Below are 9401 nucleotides of genomic sequence, written 5' to 3' on the forward strand. Positions count from 1 at the left end.
AAAGGCCCATTTGGGTTTTTCCAGAACAGGTCGTTCCTAAAGTGAAACGGGCCGTTCCAAGATTCTAAAAATGCCTAAAAATCCAAGTTAGAAACGGGTCGTTCCAATGATGGTCAATGAGTGTAAAAATGAACTCCAGAACGGGCCGTTCTAATTTTAGAACGGGTCGTTCTGCGTTTTGAAAATGGACATTCTGATTTTAGAAGGAGTCCTTCCAGTTAAAAATTTTACATATATTCAAAGGATCCAAAACGGGCCGTTCCGGGTACCCCTGGATGCCTATAAATAGGAGGCAGGAGGGTGAAAAAAATTATAACTGAGTGAGAAGGTGCAAATTTTAGAGAGAGAGAGAGAGAGAAAGAAAGAAAGAGAAAGAGAGAGAAAGAAAAAGAGGGAATCCTGAGGAAGAAAGTAACAAGGTCCTGCTCAAGTTTCAATTCCTGTTTATCCAGGTAAAGGGGGGAGTGAGAAATCTCGCTCGGGGGTGTGAGAATAGTTGTTGGATAGTCTGATTGTCGGGTTGGCCCCCAATCCCTTGCTTGTTGCATGCTTCTAGGAACATGCAACGTATTAATGTGTTCTGTTTTACTTTCTGTTTGCTCTACTTTATTCCTTGTTGGAAGTAATAAATGAATATGTAATTAATGTTAAAAATAAATAAGTTTTAATATGAATAAGAATGCTCTCTGTGGATTCCTGTGCGGACCTTATGAAGAATAATTATGACATGACCATGTGAAATATGCACATATAACTCCAGGTGTGCTGCTTATGCCGCATATAAGAATGGACTATTGAGACAAGTTGTGATTATGAAAATATGAAAAATGATGACATGATGTACTAAATGAAATTCTGTAATAAGTCAAATGTTGAGTCAATGAAATAATGAATGTATGACATGCATCATATGCACATATAACTCCAGGTGTGCTGCTTATGCCGCATACCAGTGATGTACTGAGATATTTTAGGTGTACCTTAGGGTCACCAGTGATGCTAGCAAGGTGTACCTTAGGGTCACCCACAACGTAACATGCTAACAAGGTGTACCTTAGGGTCACCCACGACGTAACATGCTAACAAGGTGTACCTTAGGGTCACCCACGACGTAACATGCTAACAAGGTATACCTTAGGATCACCCACGACGTAACATGCTAACAAGGTGTACCTTAGGGTCACCGGTGATGTAACAAGCTATGAGAAATGTGAAACTTTCGTATGGCGCCACATGCATGCATTTATGAGTCGAGTCCATGACATCATTGCATGATAAATGAGTGTATATGTGATATTGATTATGTATGTGTATTGTATATGTTGTGTGGGTGTGCTATCTAACCTTTATTTCTGCACCTGAAACTGAGTGAGATGTTTCTCACTCCCTTATTGTTCTTGTATATGTTTAAATTATGTTGCAGGTGATCATCATCGTGAGGATGTTGGTGATGAGGCTTAAGACTTCAGTTGGGCATGCTCTGATAGGATGTGACATCAGGCATATCTAGGCTTAGTTGGGATATTATTGTTTTAAAAGCCTTAGTTTTCTTTTCTTTTGTAATTTTGAACGTTAATGATAAAAGACCAAAATGTGCATCTTTGTCATATTATTTTTATTACATGATTTGGAAGTTAAAAATTAATTCCTAACTAGGAGGCACTGTCACCTTTGTTGGAATTAATCTATATTTTTTCTTTATATGATTTCTTGAGTTTTGATACTTACATGTTGACTTTTTATGATTTATGAGTTACGAATGTGAATCTTCTACCTTATGATATTTGAGACAATTGTTTTATACATGAAAGATGTTATCAAACTATGAAAGATTTTATTTACTTAAAAAGAAAGAAAAAAAATCCATTGTTTACATTTATTGTGTATTAATGTTGGGGTAGAGTGTGAAGTCCCACATCGGCTAGTAAGGTGAACGAAGCATGCCATATATATGGGTGTGGATACCTTACTCTTGAGGACGCGTTTTGGGGTGGTGTTGGCCATTCCCGAGAACAAAACCGTGCGGCCGTGGGCCAAAGCGGACAATATCCTCATGCGGGTTGCTTGGGCTGTTACATTGGTATCAGAGCCGGGACCCGGGCAGGTGTGCCAGCGAGGGCGCTGGGCTCCCCGAGGGGGGGTGGATTGTGAAGTCCCACATCGGCTAGTAAGGTGAACGAAGCATGCCATATATATGGGTGTGGATACCTTACTCTTGAGGACGCGTTTTGGGGTGGTGTTGGCCATTCCCGAGAACAAAACCGTGCGGCCGTGGGCCAAAGCGGACAATATCCTCATGCGGGTTGCTTGGGCTGTTACATACTAAATGTGACACCCTCTACCCCAACATCATTAATAAACATAAACTATATTTATAAAAGATTTTCATAGAATGATATAAAACAATAAGTATCATAAGGTAGAAGATGCACATTCATAATTCATACACATAAATATTAAACTCAAGAAGTTATTATAAAACAAAGATTATAAATTAATCCCAGTAAAGGTGGCAGAGCCTCCTAGTTAGGAATTAACTTATAATCTTTTAGTAAAATTATAATATGACAAAAATACACACTTTCAACATAAATAACATAAAAATTACAAAAGAAAAATAATAATAATTTAACAATAAGTCTAGCTAATCCCGATGTCACATCCTATCAGAGCGAAACCCAAACAGAAGCCTAAGCTTCACCACCAACATCCTCAGCCTCATGCTAATTATCTGCATCATAATTTAAATATACACAAAAATGACAAGGGAGTGAGAAACTTCTCACTCAGTTGCAGATATAGAAATAAAAGTTAAATAGCACACACACACGCAGTATAATTCACATATATAATCAATCTCACATATATGCTTATGTATAATGATTTTCTTGACTTGACTCACTATTGTATGCATGTGGCGCCATACGGAAGTTTCAGAATTTATCACTGGTGACCCAAAGGTACACCTATCACTGGTGTTCATACACCTCGTTAGCATGTTACATCACTGGTGTCCCGAAGGCACACCTATCACTGGTGTTCATACACCTTGTTAGCATATCGTGGGTGACTCAAAGGTACACCTTGTTAGTCGTGGGTATGCGGCCTCAGCGGCACACCTGGAGTAATATGTGCATATGATGCATGTCATACATTCACAGACTCAACCTTTAGCATGTTACACATATCATATTCATATTTCATAATTAAGAATTATTTCAATAATCCAATTTAATAGTCCAATAGTCCAACAGTCCAAACAGTCCAACAGTCCAAACAGTCCAACAGTCCAACAGTCCAACAATCCAACAGTCCAGAGGTTGCTTAGGTATCATATTTTTCAATAATAATATATTAAGATCTTTTAAGTAAAGTAGGAAGCTTAAAAGGTAATATAAGATAATAAGGAGGCTCAGCCTTCCATTTAAATAACAGATTACAAATTTATAAATACTTAGGAGGCTTAGCCTTCCATTCAAATAACAGATTCTAATATGTAAATAAGATATAAAACAAAACACATCAATAATACATATTCAAAGAAATAAACAACAGGTAAGGGATCGGGAGCCAATCCAACAAACAAACTATTTAACAATTATTCCCACACCCCCAAGCGAGGTTTCCCACTCCCCCCTTACCTGGGTTTACAGAAATTTGGGCAGAATCTCCTCCTCTCTATCTTTCCTTAAAAGGAATCGGAATTAGGGCAGAATCTCTTCCTCTTTCTCCTTAAACAAGGCACTAGAGCAGAACCTCCTTTTCTTTCTCCTTCTCTCTCTCTTACTTTCTCTCTCTATTTCTCCAGAATTTCCTTCTCTCTAGAATTCTAAATTTTCAAAACCTTAGGCCCCTATTTATAGAATTTTTGAAGTTACTATGCACTATGCACTATTCATTATTATATTCAAATTAATTAAAATTTTGAAACGGAAAGAATCCGCAGCCCACGTTTCAGCCGCCCCTTTACTGTGCAATTGCATAGTAAAATACTATTCATACATACGTATTCGTAAATAGTAAAATACGTATACATAAATAGTAAAAATATGTATACATAAATAGTAAAATACGTATACGTAAATAGTAAAATACATAAATAAAATACTTATTCACATAAAAAAATATTTCTTTTCATTGAATAAAATTTGGGATGTTACAATTCTCCCCTCCTTTTAGAAATTTCGTCCCCGAAATTTTTGCAATGGTAAACTCTTCGCATTCTTACTTCTAATTCTTATGCAACATCACTACCTTGTTGATGTACAACTTTTATCAATTTCCTCAAAGGATTTGCTTAGGGAAAGATCTTGACGAATTTATCCACTTAAACACAAACAAAATCAATTTCTTAAGCGTCTTAGACAAATCTTCCACTAGGGTCTATCTATTCACCATCTTACTTCCAAAATGGAGCATCTAAGTGCTACAAGATTCTTAAAAACTTTTAGTATGCTAACCATAAATATACAATTGCTTTACTCCTCTCTTCATCTTAGGTCACAAAATATCTTCTTAAGATTTTGGTACATCTTAGTAGTTTCTGAATGGATACTAAAGATACTCTTATGACCTTCTTCTAGGATTGCTTTATTAAATTCTAGCACACTAGGAATGCCCAACTTATCCTTAAATCTCAAAACTCCATCCACTCTAAATTTAAACTCACTCTCCATACCTTGATTCAAGTTCTCTACTTCTCTTTCCATATTAGACCATCACGCTTCCCCTGCGCCACTCTGATACATTTTAGTAACTCCTAAATAAATGTTAAGAGTACTCTTATGTCCTTTCAAGTTTTATAACTAAACATTCAACTGTGTCCTTTCTGATCTCTTGCTTATTTGGGTCACTAATAAAGGATCTAACTCCTAGTTCCTCTAATCTCATCTATTAATCTGATAGTTACTTCCAACATAAATAATTCAATGCTACTAGGGTAATCTTACACATCAAGCATAAGTTTCTAAATTCTGCAATCAAATTCAATCCTTAAATCATCAAAATAATAATTTGGTTATCATTGTAATCCAGATATTTGCCACAACATCAACACCTAAGCATTAGATACACATATCAGATCACTAATTTTACTACTCTATCTACAACCAATTCAAACTCTTCTATGATCAATTCTAAAGATCAGGTACCTAAGCATAATGTACACTCGGTATCCATATCAGTTCTCTAGTTTCACCATTTCATCTTCACCCAAGTCATAATCATATCCATCACCTTAACCTATAGCCTTATAACTTGTTACCAAAATAAATCAACTAATTATGCTCCTATAATTTTCTTCAACAATCCATTCGTTATTCATACTTAATCTCACAATACTAGAAGTAACCTTATAATCCAAACTTAAATTTCTAATTTGAGCCAAAAAGATTCATCTCTCTAATCATAATGAAAGATAAAGATTTCCTCAAAACATCAATCACTACAATGGCTTTAGCCAAATAATAAGATCAAAATTTTACTCCTTAAGAAATTTCAACTATTTCTTTTATCTCGTATTCAACCCCTTTGGTCAAAAGATATTTAAGGTTCTTATGATCATTAAATACCTCAACCATAGAATCATATAGTTAGTGTCTCCAAATCTTAGTATAAATGACAAAGTCGCTAACAAGGTTATGGGTAAGGTAATTTCTCTCATGAATTTTCAATTTCTTAGAAACATAAGCTACTATCTTTTCTTCTTGCCACAATATTCTTCCTAAACCTATTTTCAGAGACATATTTATATATCACAATAATCTTACTAAAATCTAGTAATATTAACACTAGTCAATCTTTCCTTAAGAGTTTGAAAACTACTTCCTCAATTGTTATCCCATACTAATGTAACTCCTTTCTAGTCAATTCAGTCAAAGGTAATAGTAAGTAATTCAAAGAAGTAAGCAACGAAATGATTTGGGTAGTTAAAAATATACAAAGGTTCAAGAATTCCTGATATAGATTATCCTTACGGTTGATTCCAAGGGTAGGCAAGAAACAACCTAGTGAACTGAAACATCTTAATGACCAAAGAAACGAAGGCAAAAGCAATTTTTATAGTGAGAGCAGTTTAAACCATGAACAGTTGTTAAAAAAAAAATTACTCACTGAATTTTCATATAAACTATCAAACAAGACTCCTGATTTTACTAATTGACTCAAGTATCTCTCACTTAAGCATAACTTAAGTAGATCTTCCTCCGCAAGAAATTTCATGGTCTAAAATACTCACCTCATACAATCCAAATTCATACTTAGATAATCTAGTTTAAATCTATTTTTATGCCTAACAACTCAAAATATCATGATAGCATATATCTACCTGACACACAGAGTTGTATTCGTCCAAATGATTTCAAACCTATCTCAAACGAAAGTTAAGTGAATAAGCTACAACTCTTTATGAAGACATAAGATTTCCAAGAGATCATCTCTTTAGCTAAAGATTCAAATATCACCACTAATAAATTCAGTGCTTACTAAATTTCTAATCACCAAGGCAGTCATAACTTGAAGTTCTAGATTTTTGTTTCATCTTATCCTAGTTCTATTGAAAAGATAATATCTAAAACCATATTCTTCATAAAGACCTCAAAATATAAATTTTGTCGATATAATACTCATACTATCATAACAAACTATAATGAGAATATTTTCGACACCAAATAGCAATAATGTATCAATATATCTAATGCCACAAAATACCTCAACTTTTTCCAAATTCACTACTTAATTTCTCATTCAAGTCTCTCCTTACTTTTCTCAATCAAAACAACTCACATGCTACCTAAACCATAAATAATTAACATACCAATAATAACACTTAAGGGAATTAACATCATTTCGATCTCTCACCATAGAGACAACCACCTTTAGATTCAACCTGCTACAACTATAGATGTCAGAAACTTCACCAATCATAAACTCTTAGTACACTCAATATATCACCTCCCATCCAAGGTTCTAATAATTCGAGTTGGCTAACACTATCATGATTATCATTCCTCTGATTACAAACTAACTTAACAATCTCAAACTCAACAATATCAACACAGGACGAACATCATCATCATAGTACACAACAAACAAGACATAGTCAGAGTACACAACAGAGTCATGATAAGCACATAACACACACGGTTGATAAAATCGACTTGCTCTGATACCACTAAATGTGACACCCTCTACCCCAACATCATTAATAAACATAAACTATATTTATAAAAGATTTTCATAGAATGATATAAAACAATAAGTATCATAAGGTAGAAGATGCACATTCATAATTCATACACATAAATATTAAACTCAAGAAGTTATTATAAAACAAAGATTATAAATTAATCCCAGTAAAGGTGGCAGAGCCTCCTAGTTAGGAATTAACTTATAATCTTTTAGTAAAATTATAATATGACAAAAATACACACTTTCAACATAAATAACATAAAAATTACAAAAGAAAAATAATAATAATTTAACAATAAGTCTAGCTAATCCCGATGTCACATCCTATCAGAGCGAAACCCAAACAGAAGCCTAAGCTTCACCACCAACATCCTCAGCCTCATGCTAATTATCTGCATCATAATTTAAATATACACAAAAATGACAAGGGAGTGAGAAACTTCTCACTCAGTTGCAGATATAGAAATAAAAGTTAAATAGCACACACACACGCAGTATAATTCACATATATAATCAATCTCACATATATGCTTATGTATAATGATTTTCTTGACTTGACTCACTATTGTATGCATGTGGCGCCATACGGAAGTTTCAGAATTTATCACTGGTGACCCAAAGGTACACCTATCACTGGTGTTCATACACCTCGTTAGCATGTTACATCACTGGTGTCCCGAAGGCACACCTATCACTGGTGTTCATACACCTTGTTAGCATATCGTGGGTGACTCAAAGGTACACCTTGTTAGTCGTGGGTATGCGGCCTCAGCGGCACACCTGGAGTAATATGTGCATATGATGCATGTCATACATTCACAGACTCAACCTTTAGCATGTTACACATATCATATTCATATTTCATAATTAAGAATTATTTCAATAATCCAATTTAATAGTCCAATAGTCCAACAGTCCAAACAGTCCAACAGTCCAAACAGTCCAACAGTCCAACAGTCCAACAATCCAACAGTCCAGAGGTTGCTTAGGTATCATATTTTTCAATAATAATATATTAAGATCTTTTAAGTAAAGTAGGAAGCTTAAAAGGTAATATAAGATAATAAGGAGGCTCAGCCTTCCATTTAAATAACAGATTACAAATTTATAAATACTTAGGAGGCTTAGCCTTCCATTCAAATAACAGATTCTAATATGTAAATAAGATATAAAACAAAACACATCAATAATACATATTCAAAGAAATAAACAACAGGTAAGGGATCGGGAGCCAATCCAACAAACAAACTATTTAACAATTATTCCCACACCCCCAAGCGAGGTTTCCCACTCCCCCCTTACCTGGGTTTACAGAAATTTGGGCAGAATCTCCTCCTCTCTATCTTTCCTTAAAAGGAATCGGAATTAGGGCAGAATCTCTTCCTCTTTCTCCTTAAACAAGGCACTAGAGCAGAACCTCCTTTTCTTTCTCCTTCTCTCTCTCTTACTTTCTCTCTCTATTTCTCCAGAATTTCCTTCTCTCTAGAATTCTAAATTTTCAAAACCTTAGGCCCCTATTTATAGAATTTTTGAAGTTACTATGCACTATGCACTATTCATTATTATATTCAAATTAATTAAAATTTTGAAACGGAAAGAATCCGCAGCCCACGTTTCAGCCGCCCCTTTACTGTGCAATTGCATAGTAAAATACTATTCATACATACGTATTCGTAAATAGTAAAATACGTATACATAAATAGTAAAAATATGTATACATAAATAGTAAAATACGTATACGTAAATAGTAAAATACATAAATAAAATACTTATTCACATAAAAAAATATTTCTTTTCATTGAATAAAATTTGGGATGTTACATAGAGGTTGTCACATTTAGTGGTATTAGAGCAGGTCGATCCAATCGATCGTGAGTTATGAGTTTACTATGCTTATTTGGTAGATGAATGATGGACTAAATTGATTGTGGAACTTGTTGGTATGCTAGTATGATGATTGATTATGTTTATTAATTGTACTATTTTCTTAGATTATGGCTGGTAGAAATGATCGTGCGATTGCTGATGCTCTTCAAGCATTAACACAAGCTATGAATAATAACAATAGGACTGGAGTCGCTCCTAACTGGTTGGAGCAATTTCAGCGAAATCACCCACCTACCTTTAAAGGAGGATATGACCCAGATGCTGCTATGAATTGGCTAACAGAGATCGAGAAGATCTTCAATGTTATGGATTGTCCCCTTGCTCAG

The sequence above is a fragment of the Cajanus cajan genome, chromosome 1, assembly GCF_000230855.2.
Source record: "Cajanus cajan strain Asha chromosome 1, NIPB_CcT2T_4, whole genome shotgun sequence".
In the NCBI taxonomy this organism is placed as follows: Eukaryota; Viridiplantae; Streptophyta; class Magnoliopsida; order Fabales; family Fabaceae; genus Cajanus; species Cajanus cajan.